Source organism: Schistocerca americana, chromosome 7 (assembly GCF_021461395.2).
Source record: "Schistocerca americana isolate TAMUIC-IGC-003095 chromosome 7, iqSchAmer2.1, whole genome shotgun sequence".
NCBI classification, from domain to species: domain Eukaryota; kingdom Metazoa; phylum Arthropoda; class Insecta; order Orthoptera; family Acrididae; genus Schistocerca; species Schistocerca americana.
In genome coordinates this window covers 629,392,167-629,406,658 of record NC_060125.1, presented here as the reverse complement: position 1 = coordinate 629,406,658, position 14,492 = coordinate 629,392,167, and positions in this window count along the sequence as shown.

Sequence of the window (14,492 nt, the reverse complement as noted above, 5' to 3'; positions counted from 1 at the left end):
CTACTGTGCACTACATTCGTAGAATTACCTCAGTGTACCACTGTATATGTAGGTCTTGCTAAAGGCGCAGATATTTCGAGAAAGAATGAAAAAATGCTGGTTTGAGGCAGAAATCACTGGTACTCAAAGGATTAAATGAGAGATTGTTCACATCAGCTGCGGAAAAAAACTATTCGTACTACCTGCGTATCTGCGAAAGTATGTAGTCTTAGACTTATGTGGATCAAATAACGAAGGATAGTATTAACGATACTAAGCAATAACAACTTTTGAAACAAAAGCTTCGGCATTTTACACCTCAACATAAATATGTCGGAAGTTAATCTGAAACTATTACGTTCCTTAGGTACTTCAGTTGCTGGTACAAAGAGAAGGTTTGGCTTTGCTTCACGAACATATGCTGCCGTTTTTAATATCGGATGTTACACAATTCGTCACAGAGGTACTGTGAGTAATTTGGGCTGCTTAACTCTGGTTGCAGGGACAAAAAAATGGCTCTGAGCACTATGGGACTTAATAGCTGTGGTCATCAGTCCCCTAGAACTTAGAACTACTTAAACCTAACTAACCTAGGGACATCACACACATCCATGCCCGAGGCGGGATTCGAACCTGCGACCGTAGCAGTCACGCGGTTCCGAACTGAAGTGCTTAGAACCGCACGGCCACCAGGGCGGAGTTGCATGGACACTATCGAATCTCTGACTGTATTCTGGGAGTGTACACACGTGAACACAACAATGAGTGTAGAATGTCTGTTCGAATTACCACCCGTAACTGAAGTGCACGGAAAGTAGTTATCAATGCTGTTACTTCGATATGAGATAGCCATTGCAGCTGAAGGTAGCAAGGAATTACAAGAAAGGTCAGTTTCAGATTACTTCTATCTAGGCTCACAATTCAGATTAAACTAATGGAAAAGCTATGAGGAGAATTACATTGTACTAGGACTGCTAATATTTTAAAAATATTGAGAATCCGATACATCGATATTTAAAATAATATCACTATCGGCCCACATGAAACTGAAAAAAATTATCGGCATATCTATTTATCGGCGGACAAAATATCGACGTACCGGCCAAAAAGTGTAATATACTTCAAGTTTTAGACCTGTATGTTTAAGTATTGATTTATCATTAGATACACTGTGCATCAACAAGCTAGCAGCCTGCTCATTCCCCTTAGAGCAAGGACTGATAGAAAACCGTTGCTCGTTCATGCTTGGCGATAACCACTTTGCTAACAATAGTAACTGCATGTGAGCGGCACAATAAAAGATGTCCGATGGGTCCGTCGTTCGGTTTCGGCACACATCGGATACGTCTGGAACACTTCATGTCGACTTTCCTCTTTCTTCATTTATTCAAACACCAGCGAACTAGCAGTCGTGCTGTCAAAAATGCGTGGCGAAGTTAAACGTTGCAGTTTCTGTTGGTACACCGAGCGCTGATTACGTCAGCATTTCCCTTACACGTCCTCGCCCATAGCAAAGACCAATCTTGTCATTTCCATTTTTGTTCATGAGTTTCAAAAAAATGGCTCAAATGGCTCTGAGCACTATGGGACTTAACTGCTGTGGTCATCAGTCCCCTAGAACTTAGAACAACTTAAACCTAACTAACCTAAGGACATCACACACATCCATGCCCGAGGCGGGATTCGAACCTGCGACCGTAGCGGTCACGCGGTTCCAGACTGTAGCGCCTAGAACCGCACGGCCACTCCGGTCGGCTGATGAGTTTCAGCAACTGTTGTTGAAGAATGATGATGTGATGAACTAGCACACTGGTTGCGTTAAAAATCGTTTTTTAACGCGACTGGTGTGCTGTTTGTTCACATCGGATATCTTGTTATTGCACTTAACACCGCCACCTCCTCCCCCCCCCCCCAGTCAAATCGGAATTCTTCATCGTTCCCTCTATACATGCTTCACACAGTCAAAGAGAAAGACTGGACGTGATGAAAGCTCAAAAAAATAGGAAGACTCCTTCGCACAGTGAAAGTAAAATTATGTTCTAATATAATTTCGAAAGAACGTTTTCAAATGTTTACCGAAAATTGGGAAAAAATATAATACAAAATAAAAATGTTGGCACTCGGTATTGCCATTTCGATATCGATATGTAAATGAAAATATATTGCCGATATTTATCGACACGCATGGAAAATACATCGATATCTTACGAACATCCCTACATTGTACATGGAAAATTTGTCATAAATATAGTAAACAAGTCAATTAGCTGAATCTTCAAAAACACACAAAATTGTGAAAAAAAGAGATATTGTAACAGGAAGAGAAATTTTCTGCTCGTAAACAATGGCCCATAAAGAATTTTGTTTTCTGTCACAGCTCCCGTAGCCGAGTCGGCGTAAAAGATCCCCGACTGTTGACAGCACTGTTGCCGGGTCTCACTTGTGTATGGGAAATGGCTACAGGGGACAACAATAGCCGTCTGTGGAGCTGCGACAAAACTGAGACGTTGCCACAGAGACGTTTAAAGACTCGCATTACAAGACAGCGTGAGGTAGGCTCGTGAAGGTGTTGCGCCCAGACGGTTGCTAAGTCAGTGGGGTTCTTATTCCAGTTCCACTATAGTCATATTTCTCCAACTGCAGTGGTCGTTAAAACTTGATGGTTCATAACTCTTAATTGACTCTTTCGACTGCTACTGGCTTTTCTTCATTACCGTCTATGCCGTATACATTATCTTACGTACACTGTCTAAATTTGGAATATTCATCACTTCAAAAAAATATGTTCACTTGCGCCTACCAGTACAAAGTCGGACTACACCGAGGCGACAAAAATGATGCGGTACCTCCTAATATCCCCGCGTGGTTCAGCAACACGGCGTGGAACCAACTGCACAAGTCGCTGCAACTCCCCCTGCAGAAATATTGAGCCATACCGCCTCTACAGCCGTCCATAATTACGAAAGTGTTGCCGGTGCAGAATTTTGAACACGACCTAACCTTTCGATTATGTCCCACGTCGGGCGATCTTGGGGGAGTGGGGGGGGGGGGGGGAGGGGGGCGGCAAATCATTCTCTCGAATTTTCCAGAATGCTCTTGATCAAACCAGCAGCGAACAATTGCGGCCAGGTGACATGGCGCATTCTCATGGAAACACGAAGTCCACGAATGGTTGGAAATTTTCCCGCACTGTTATAATGGATACGTTCGTCGTCCGTCCCACGGTGATTTCTGCGGTTACTTCACGCAGTATTACTTGTCTGTTAGCACTGACAATTCCACGCAGACGCCGCTGCTCTCAGACGTTACGTGAGGCTCGTCAGCCACTGCCTTGTCCGTGGTGAGAGGTAACGCCTGAAAGACGGTGTTCTTGGCTCGCTCCTCACACTGTAGATCTCGGAATATTAAATTCCCTAACGATTTCCGAAATGGAATCCCATGCGTCTAGCTCCAACTACCATTCCACGTTCATAGTACGCTAATTTCAGTCATGCGGCCACAATCATGTTGAAAACCTTTTCACGTAAATTACCTGAGTAAAAATAACAGCTCTGCCAATTCACTGACATATTATACGTTCTGTACGCGATACAACCGGCATCTGTATGTGTGCATATACACTGCATGATCAAAAGTATCCGGACACGTGGTTGAAAATCAGAAGTGACGCCCTCCATCTGTAATGCTGGAATTCAGTATGGTGTTGGCCCACCCTTAACCTTGATAATAGCTTCCACTCTCTCCGGCATACGTTCAACCAGGTGCTGGAAGGTTTCTTGGGGAATGGCAGTCCATTCTTCACGGAGTGCTGCACAGAGGAGAGGTACCGATGTCTGTTGGTGAGGCCTGGCACGAAATCGGCGTTCCAAAACATCCCAAAGGCGCTCTATAAGATTCAGGTCAGGACTCTGTGCAGGCCCGTCCATTACAGGGATGTTATTGTCGTGTAACTACTCAGTCACAGACCGTACATTATGAACAGGACCTCTATCGTGTTGAAAGATGCAATCGCCATCCTCGAATTGCTCTTCAACAATCGGAAGCAAGAAGGTGCTTAAAAGATCAATGTAGGCCTGTGCTGTGATTGTGCCACGCAATACAACAAGCGGTGCAAGCCCCCTCCATGAAAAACACGACCACACCATAACACCAACGCCTCCTAATTTTATTGTTGGCGCTACACACGTTGGCAGATGACGTTCACCGGGCATTCGCCATACCCAAAGCCCGCCATTGTATCACTACATTGTGTACCGTGATTCGTCACTCAACACAACGTTTTGCCACTGTTCAATCGTCCAATGTTTACACTCCTTACACCAAGCGAGGCGTCGTTTGGCGTTTACCGGTGTGATGTGTGGCTTATGAGCCGATCGACCATGAAATGCAAGTCTTCTCACCTCCCGCCTCACTGTCATAGTACTTGCAGTGGATCCTGATGCAGTCTGGAATTCCTGTGTGATGGTCTGGATAGATGTCTGCCTATTACACATTACGACCCTCATCAACTGTCGGCCTGTACGCTTTTGGGGTTGGGTTGTTTTGAGGGAGTAGACTAGACAGCGAGGTCATCGGTCTCATCGGATTAGGGAAGGTTGGGGAAGGAAGTCGGCCGTGCCCTTTGAAAGGAACTATCCCGTCATTTGCCTGGAGCGATTTAGGGACATCACGGAAAACCTAAATCAGGATGGCCGGACGCGGGATTGAACCGTCGTCCTCCCGAATGCGAGTCCAGTGTGCTAACCACTGCGTCACCTCTCTAGGTGTATGCTTTTGTGCTGTACGTGTCCCTTCACGTTTCCACTTCACTATCACATCCGAAACAGTGGACCTAGGGATGTTCAGGAATGTGGAAATCTCGCGTACAGACGTATGACACGAGTGACACCCACTCACCTGACCACGTTCGAAGTCCGTGAGTTCCACGGAGGGCCCCATTCTGTTCTCTCACGATGTCTAATGACTACTGAGGTCACTGATATTGAGTACATGGCGGCAGGTGGCAGCACAATGCACCTGGTATGAAAAACATATGTTTTGCGGGGTGCCCGGATATCTTTGATCACATAGTGTTTTTATCCTATCACCTTTGTGATCACAGTGTAAATGCACGGGATACGAGCAATGCCTTGTCAAGTAATGTATCACCACCTTGGAAGCGTGTGTATAATTTAGCTGACGAGTTTCAGATGTGCTTGAGAAAAAACTCATTCACACACTCTACTTGGGATCCCATCATGCCATTCGGCGAGTATCCGTTCATTTTGCTGCCTCTGGCCAGTAAGTCTTGTACATTTGCTGGATCACCTCAGTGCAACGATCGACAAGCTCCTAGATACCATGCTTTTTGTCTGTAGTGTAATTCCTAACACGACAAAGAGGGCTTTGACGTCATAGTACTAAACGCTCTCGCCAGTCTGTGCAGTATTCCTCTCTGGATGCGATGCAGTTTGAGTGCGACATGTCCACTTCGTAGTTTTGAGCCTCAGACATTTGCAGCGAAGCTGATCAGTGTTGTCAAAATGACATCGTGTTACAGTCCTTCTCTGAAGACAGCTAGTGGTACAGAATGACAATTACTGAACCATATGAAATATAATCGTCATAACTTCTGAACGATTTGCGTTAGGACGTCCGAACTGCCCGGTTCGCCGCATGGCATGATGGGAATTAGTATACGCATGGTTAGTGTGGTTTAGCGACGAATCCCACTTTCTTTGGGATTGAGTCGTCAATAATCAAAATTGGCGCTTTTAGGTGGCTGAGAATCCGCATTTCACGATCCAGAAGTCTCTTCACCCTCAACGGGTGACTGTGTGGTGTGCAAGATCCAGTCACGGAATAATCGATGCGACATTCCTTGATGACACTATGACTACCGAACGGTACGTGAAGGTTTTGGAACATGATTTCATCCCCGTTATCCAAAGTGGCCCTCATTTCGACGAGATGTGGTTCATGCAAGACGGAACTCGACCTCTTCGAAGCTGGAGAGCGCCTGATGTCCTGGAGGAGCAATCTGGCTCTGGGGTACCAAGAGACCGCTGGCATGGGCTCGATTGGCCGCCATATCTCCGGGTCTGAACTAATGCTACTACATTTTGTGGGTCTATATTAAAGACAAGCTGTACAGCAATAACCCCAAAACCATTGCTGAGCTGAAAACACCATTCAGGAGGTCATCGACACCATCGACGTTCCGACACTTCAGCGTGTCACGCAGAATTTCGCTATTCGTGCGCCACATCATCGCCAATGGTGGCAGCCATATCGAACACGTCATAACCTAAATCCGAATATCTTTAGAGACCTTTACATGTTGAATAAAGTGTGTACACACCGTACGTTGTAACTGATTTACATTCTCTCTCGTGTAATTCAATAACTGTAGATTGTACTCGTTTGCTATTACAAATGTTCTGTGTGTCCACCGGCAGTAGGCCGAACAAAATCTAGATGACAGCTAAATTCGTCATAAATTTGACACATTGTGTCTACTTTTACAGATGTTATAGTGGCTGCTATTCTCTTTTTCACTTTTTTTACGTCACGATTTAAAGGGGAGATGAACACACTTTCCTTGGCGTATCCTCACAAGAAAAAATCGCATGGCGCCATGTCTGGCAACCTTGGACGCCAAGAACGCAAGACAGTGTCCCGGGCTCCCGTACGCCCTACCCATCACTGAGGCAGAGTGCCGTTGAGAAACTGGCGTGCGTTGTTGTGCCAGTGTGGTGGAGCTCCGTCCTGTTGGAAAGAAGACTTCGACGCGTTACGTTTCCGACATTATGAAACCAGTCGTGGCAGCAGGGGGAAGAGACCTACAGTTACTTCCAGCGAGATGCAGTAACTCTGTGTGCAGCTGACCGAACCCGTGATAACAATTGCGCACTCTCCACGCCTGACAGAGTCGTTAGTGGAGATCAGCCTGGTCGGTGTCCTGGGCCGTCAGATCTATCAGAGTGCGATTCCTTTGTGTGGGAAGTTCTCAGGTATAAGGGCTAGCCACGCGGTCCGAGGCGCCTTGTCGCGGTCCGCCCGGCTGCCCCCGTCGAAGGTTCGAGTCCTCCCGCGGGCATGGGTTTGTGTGTTGTCCTTTGCGTAAGTTAGTTTAAGTTAGATTAAGTAGTCCGTAAGCTTAGGGACCGATGACCTCAGCAGTTTGGTCCCATAAGACATTACCACAAATTTCTAGTTTTATAAGGTGTATCGCAACAAACCTCACAGTCTTCAAGAACTGCAGCACAACTTTTCATATGAGATCGCAGCAATTCCAACAGTCCAGCTTCGATCCGCCTGAGGCAACTTGCTGCCCAGGGCCCAAAAATGTCAAGAGATGAATGGTGGTCATCTGCTGTAGTTAGATTAGTACTGCATTCCCTGTCGTCTGCTGTGTTTGTTTGTGCCCCGGAACTCTGTTCTGCGGGCCACTTGTATTTGCTCCAGCCTGTGGTTGACTAATATCCGTAATGTGAGCAGAATGCTACAGAACAGAACTGAAGCTATCTCGAGACTGACAGTAAATCCACGGTGTCTGCTGAAGGACGTGTGGGGTTTGGCTTTGTAGTAACACGCACGATAAGCACTCAGAGTTCCTCTACGGAGAAACTCGGCGCCGGCAACGGCGGCAGACATCAAAGGGAGCCCCAGAGGCGAGGGCGGCGTAATGCTTGCAACCGGCGGCTGACTAGAAGCGGAAGTGGTCGCTCTAACTAGACTGCCCTCAGCAGGGCCCGGCGCGACGCCGGGGTCTAACGTCGTAATCCGCAGCCACGCGAGGCGGCCTCTGGCCTCCGCACAAACAGCATTATCCACATTGCCTTTAATGGTTCAAATGGCTCTCAGCACTATGGGGCTTGACATCTGAGGTCATCCGTCCCCTAGACTTGGAACTACTTAAACCTAACTAACCCAAGGACATTGAAACGCCCGCTAAACCCGCTGGGCGGAATAGGTGATTAGGATCGTGGAAAGGGCCAAATAAGGTGTCGGTCAGTTTCACTCAAAATTGTAATTTATTGTAATTTAATAACACCTTTAAACCAAAGTGTCACATAACCGAACTTTTACAACTACGAGTTTAAAACTCAAATTCTTTCGCGGCTGAAGACCTCCAAACAAGAAATATATATCACAACTAGGCTGAAAGCCTCAAGTCAAAAGTGGATAGACAAACATAGACAAGATGCAATACAAACGGCTGAAGGCTCACAATAAAATTTTCAAGATTTTAAAACAAATTACCATAACCTTTCAAAGGCAGAAAACCGCAATGTTTTTGCTCAAAGGGTAATTTTAAGAACAAGGTTTTTAAGCGGCTAAAGGCCCACAAATGATTTTCCAAAATTCAAAAATACCATATACGTTTACAGGCAGAAGGCTGCGATGTTTGAGCTTGAAAGGTAATTTTAAGAATAAGGTTCCAAGCAGCTGAAGGCCCACAGTTAATTTTGATTTACATAAAACACAGTAAAACCAAAAATTTTTTAAATTGTTGGCTATGATAGATTACACAGACAATTAAACACCCGTGAGAAAGACAGTAACGACAACGGCACTCAGAAGCCTCCAGGGGGTCGGTCTGCCCTCGTTCACTTAGGTGAAACAGGTAGTGAGCCCAACTACACTCGATCCGTCGGTAACCCAACAAGGGACAGGCACGGACCGACCGACAAAACGACTTGCTTGCCACCAATCGGTACGTGAAAACTCAAACACCAAAATATTATTGACGTAATTATCCACAATCACATATGTATATGTATTAAGCTGTCAACACTACACACCGTGTTCGACAGCGACAGCAGGTGAGGAATGGACACTGCCTGAAATTACATTAGTGGCCAGGGCTGGTAACCGGAACACTAACGCCCACAAGGCAGGAAATTCCGCTGGTACACTTGAATTTGAAATAAGGTAATATAGTTTCCAGAATGAGATTTTCACTCTGCAGCGGAGTGTGCGCTGATATGAAACTTCCTGGCAGATTAAAACTGTGTGCCCGACCGAGACTCGAACTCGGGACCTTTGCCTTTCCCGGGCAAGTGCTCTACCATCTGAGCTACCGAAGCACGACTCACGCCCGCTACTCACAGCTTTACTTCTGCCAGTATCTCGTCTCCTACCTTCCAAACTTTACAGAAGCTCTCCTGCGAACCTTGCAGAACTAGCACTCCTGAAAGAAAGGATACTGCGGAGACATGGCTTAGCCACAGCCTGGGGGATGTTTCCAGAATGAGATTTTCACTCTCAGCGGAGTGTGCGCTGATATGATTAGGTAATATAGTTGCCGGCCGGAGTGGCCGAGCGGTTCTAGGCGCTACAGTCTGGACCGCTACGATCGCAGGTTCGAATCCTGCCTCGGGAATGGATGTGTGTGATGTCCTTAGGTTATGAAACGTACCCTTAGAACAATTGTACATGACTGTGTTTATACTGACACACAATATTTTTAGCGCAACGGAATCTGACTTTCAATAATCCCTACAAAGGAAAGGCCCTGACTAACATTAACCTATACCTTTCACAAATCACTTACCTCACAAAAATCTTCGTTACTCGAACTACTGCAATACAGCGAGCGCCACTACTGCCAGCTAAATAAAAGATTCAAACTACTGAAGGCACTAACTACTGATAGGGATAGTTAGCAAATGAAAGATATTAATAGAGAACAAACAATGTATTTACCTTGATATCATCATATGTAAATATATCAGTTCATGAAAAATTACAAAACTCCGCCATCTCTCTCCCCACATCCACCACTGCTGGCGGCTCACCTCCAACTGCGCAACGCTACGCGCTGTTCACCTCCAGCTGCCGCTGCCCAACACTACAATGGCAGACAACAATGCAAACTAGCGACAGACTGCACACAGCACAGCCAGTGATTTTCATATTGAGCGCTACGTAACGTTGCCAATAAGAAAACATAAACAGCCTACTTACATAGCCCCCATGCTCCCCACAAAAATTTTTTTACAAATGGTGTTGGGCACTGGCCAATACAGATTTGACAAAAATTTTTCACAATTACAGTAACAAAGATATAAAATGCACACACTTATTGATACAACGTTGGTCAAAAGCTCAAATTTTCTCACAGTCCCTAAAGACAGTCCTAATCGTACATAACAGGAGAATAGCAGTGTTTGTCTCAAAGTCTGAGCAGTAAAAGAAAATGCACACGGAAGTAGTGGATTTCCACGCAGTCTTGAAGAAGTAGTGTTGTCCTTCCAATGGAAAGACAGTGCTGACTCTCGACATGCTGACAGGTAATGGGCCACAACAGAGCAAACCCACAGCAGAGTCATTCGAAGTTTGGAAGAATATTGGTAGGTAGGTCATCACAGAGCAGACCCACTGGAGTCCTGGTAGAGATTGTGGTATTGGTGGGCCACCAGAGGTGCAGACCCACTGCAGTCCTTGTAGAAATAATGGCGTTGGTGGGTCATCATAGATGCAGACCCACTGTAGTCCTTGCAGAGATAATGGTATTGGTGGGCCACCAGAGGTGCAGACCCACTGTAGTCCTTGTAGAGATGACCAGCAGCCATCTGTTGCGATTGTGCAGGTGCACATTCACCATCGAAGAGTCTTGCGGAGAATATAGCAAGTCTATAAACCACCACTTGTGCACTCACAAAGTTTTTGGAATTGTCCTTAGAACGAGCAATGCTGTTATCCAGTCCCTTGCTGAATCATTAACACACATGCAAACACTATCAGTCCCTACTTCTCACATATTGTCCATATACTATGACCAACAGAAACGTGTGCAGTGAAATGTAACTTAATTGGAAGAACTGGTAACTATTACAATTTGATAACATAAAAATACAATAACAAAGGTACAAAATACATCATTAAAAACATAATAATACAGATAACATCTGTAGTACAGGCTTTACAAAAGAATCGAACTAACATATACATCAGTGGAATTATGACATGAGTACATACATAAAAGATCACAATAATTTTTGAAACATCAACTTCACACATGAGCATTAAACAGAATAAATAATGTGTAAGCATATTTATAAGGTAAATAACATATTATTAATGCCAATTGTATTTGAGGATAAAAGTATTCCTCATCATAGTGAATGTAGCTTAAAATTAAAAGAAGAAAAAAATTCTATGAAATTACACAGAGACAGGAAGAAAACAAATACACAAGGGTACACACACACATAGTGGGATAACACCAATAGGAAAGGACAGGGTTCGTTTTCAGTGTAACATTTGGTACTGCAGTCCAACCCAAAACTTCATATATCTTTCTTCTTATTTCATCCTTTGTTTCCACCAAAAAAAAATTCTAACTAAGCATGCTTTCTGTGTTTATATGTTCACACATCTCTTACCTCATTTTTATTTTCCATTATCTTACCTCATCATTTATTTCCAAGAAAATCCTACCTAAACCTGTTTTCTCAATGCATTTCTTCCAATTCATCGCAACTCATTCTCTTAGAGGCTACCCCCTCTTAAGCTAACTTAAATCTACTGAGCTCAGATGCTAAACTAAAGGACGAGGCAATGCAGCAGCACAAAACATGTAACACAAACAGCAATGACCAAAAAAATGCAGAGTGCAAAGCAAGCAGCAGTAAATCTAATTTACAGATAAAATGCAAAATTACAACTAATATGAGCCAATGTGCAGCAACATGAAAAATCAATGAGTAGTAAAATTGGCTTAGCAGAGTAATGTAATGTGAAATTTAGTAGCACTATGCCTGGCAAACAGCAACAGCAAATGCAATAACTTATATCTAAACATGACATAGCTCAAGCAGAAAAAATATTACAGTAAAAACAACAATGCAGATAAGGGAAATGTATAATCACATCTTAATGTCTAAGTAATTAAAGTGGTGCACCACAACAACTGATTGTAAAAAGAAATATTACCATGTACTTGAAAAGAAAATTATAGATGCAGTTACTGGTATTAGTCCCTTCTTATTGTTCTTTCCTTTCCAAGTGCTCCTTTTTTAAAGAATGTGGATCATAAAATAATTATTTAATAGATCTGTTGACAGAAAGTGTTCACATTAGCAAATGCATTTTATTTTATAAAAGCAATGCTGCAACACAGCTGGAAACCAGATGTCAAATGAAATAAGCAACTACGAAAAGCAAAGTATAAAAATATCATTCAGTAGTCATGTGACATTTCATAAGTTAGTAGCTCTCAACTCTCGTAGAAAGACGCTTGTCGTAATCAGGTGTGCAGATGTACGAATATTTCCCATCAATTCATAAGCATTTCAGTAATTAGCACAAAGTGCGAGTAATCATATGTTTTCAAGTAACGAGGGTGTCGCATTAGCGATGAAAGGCACACCCTAATGGCTTGTTCTCCAGGTGTTTGACACGTCCCACGTCCCCTTTTTTTTTCTACCTGTGCCGCTGAAAAGGGCTCGCAATAATGGCTTTTTCTCCAGGCGTCTGACACAGCTGGGTGCCCGCGACGAATTACGTGCAGGTGGTCACTTAACTTTCGTACGGAAATATTTACGACAGCAGTTTCTGCTACCGTTGCAGTCTCATTTAACAATATTTCACAGGTCAAGAATTAGCGTTGCAAATCTGTAGAAACAAAATCCTATAAATATAAGTGTCCAAAAAAAATATTCGTCAGCATTGTGATACAGTCCCACATTTCATAACTCTTAAAGTACGTTTCTTGGTTTCCAACATCCTTTTCATAAATCAGAGTCCCTAAACACTACTCATTATTCCTTACCTCATTATACATATACATATTCGTCGACACTTCTTCAATATTTCATCGTGAGAAATACGTAGCATAATAAACATTCCTCAACAACATAATACACATCGTCGTCGTAATAATAACATCATAACACTTCAGTCAAATCTCAAAATCGTCGTAACTTCCTCCAATAATTTCTAAGCCTAAAAAAATTCTCTGCTCATGTCAAAAGTGTCAGCTGCCTCAAACGTACTTTAAAAATCATGAATCCATACCAAATACATCATTCAAAGCTCTCATAGTATCACAATGGTTCCAAAAAATATGAACATTACACAAAGTACAGACAAAATACAATTTCATAAGTGTGAATGTATCCAACTGTGAAATTGCGTAAACATGAAGTTATCCAACGGTGTAGTTACGTAGACATCTGTCACTGACGTAGTAAAAAAAATGTTTATCTCTCAGTTAAATGATGAGATAGCTGTGTAATTTGTGTGTTAGAGAAATATGGTACCGATGTGTAAAGTTGTATAAGCAAATACCATATTAGCTAGGGTTCCTTGTGCTTGCCAAACACATGGTACACAAAGTAGGCGTGTACCCCCCTGAGGATTAATGTAATTATACTCCCAGGTGTTACAAATTACCGCAACGGAATGAAATGTATCACGGAAAACCTTTGTATCATTGTACTTCAAATATCTTTAAAAATAAATGTTTTAAGTACAAAATTAATCACTCAAATACGTGTACTGTAGCGCTAAACTGTGCATCTTGTTGTAAGATAATCTCTGTGGAAGTGTCGTAGTTATCGTCCTCCGAAAGCTAAGTTCTGCAGAAGTCAATGTACTTACCTCATGATACACAAAAGTGAAATGCTTTGCGTATAGATATCTTAGTTATTACGCTTATTGCCGTGATGAAGAAAGTACTGTGCTGTAACATATTGTTGTCCTACGGAAAAGGCTGTCTCCTTGTAGCTATACCACAAAAGTAAAACATGTTTTACTTTACAGAAGAATTCAGAAAAACTGTGCAGATATATAACAGATACACCGTAAAAGCAACATTGTAAACTGTCACTCATTAGTAGCGTCGTGATCAAATCGTGTAGCTGTCACATAAACTAACCACTGTGTCATCTGGTATCTCACAGAAAGTACTTTAAATACAGAATGTATTTTCAAGTAAACCAAAATGTTGCATTAAAATCTCATTAGCAGTACTGGAAAATGTTCTAAGTATGTGAGCCTTATAGTCGTTACGTAATCGTGCAACAAACAAGCAAGAATGTACACACACAATAACACTGTGACGTCTGTTTACTATAACAATGCATTCGTCATTTCTGTTTAAATAAGTTCTCTTGGTTCTTGATTGGATATTTAACTTCAAACATTGTTGCATGGTAACAGTTTCTAAAGCATACTAGTAACGTGAAGTGAAACGTTTTATGGCAAAGACAAAGTTAAAAGGCAGATTATTTGTCAATAAATGGTTTTACATGAGAAATGTGGTGTAAACCTTTACTCTTCCTAGTACGCAGAGTTTCAACTTCAACGCAATTATCATGTGGTATACGTCGGATTCTGTAAGGTCCATTGTAAACTAGAAAGAATTTGTGACTCAAGTGTTTCTTCTTATGTGACAATGAATGAGCTTTAATGAGAACCTTCTGACCAATATACAATTTCTTTGCATTTGCTTTACCGTGTAGTTTTCTCCTTTTGTCTGCTGCAGATTTTATATTTTTAAGAGCCAAATCAATTATGTCTTT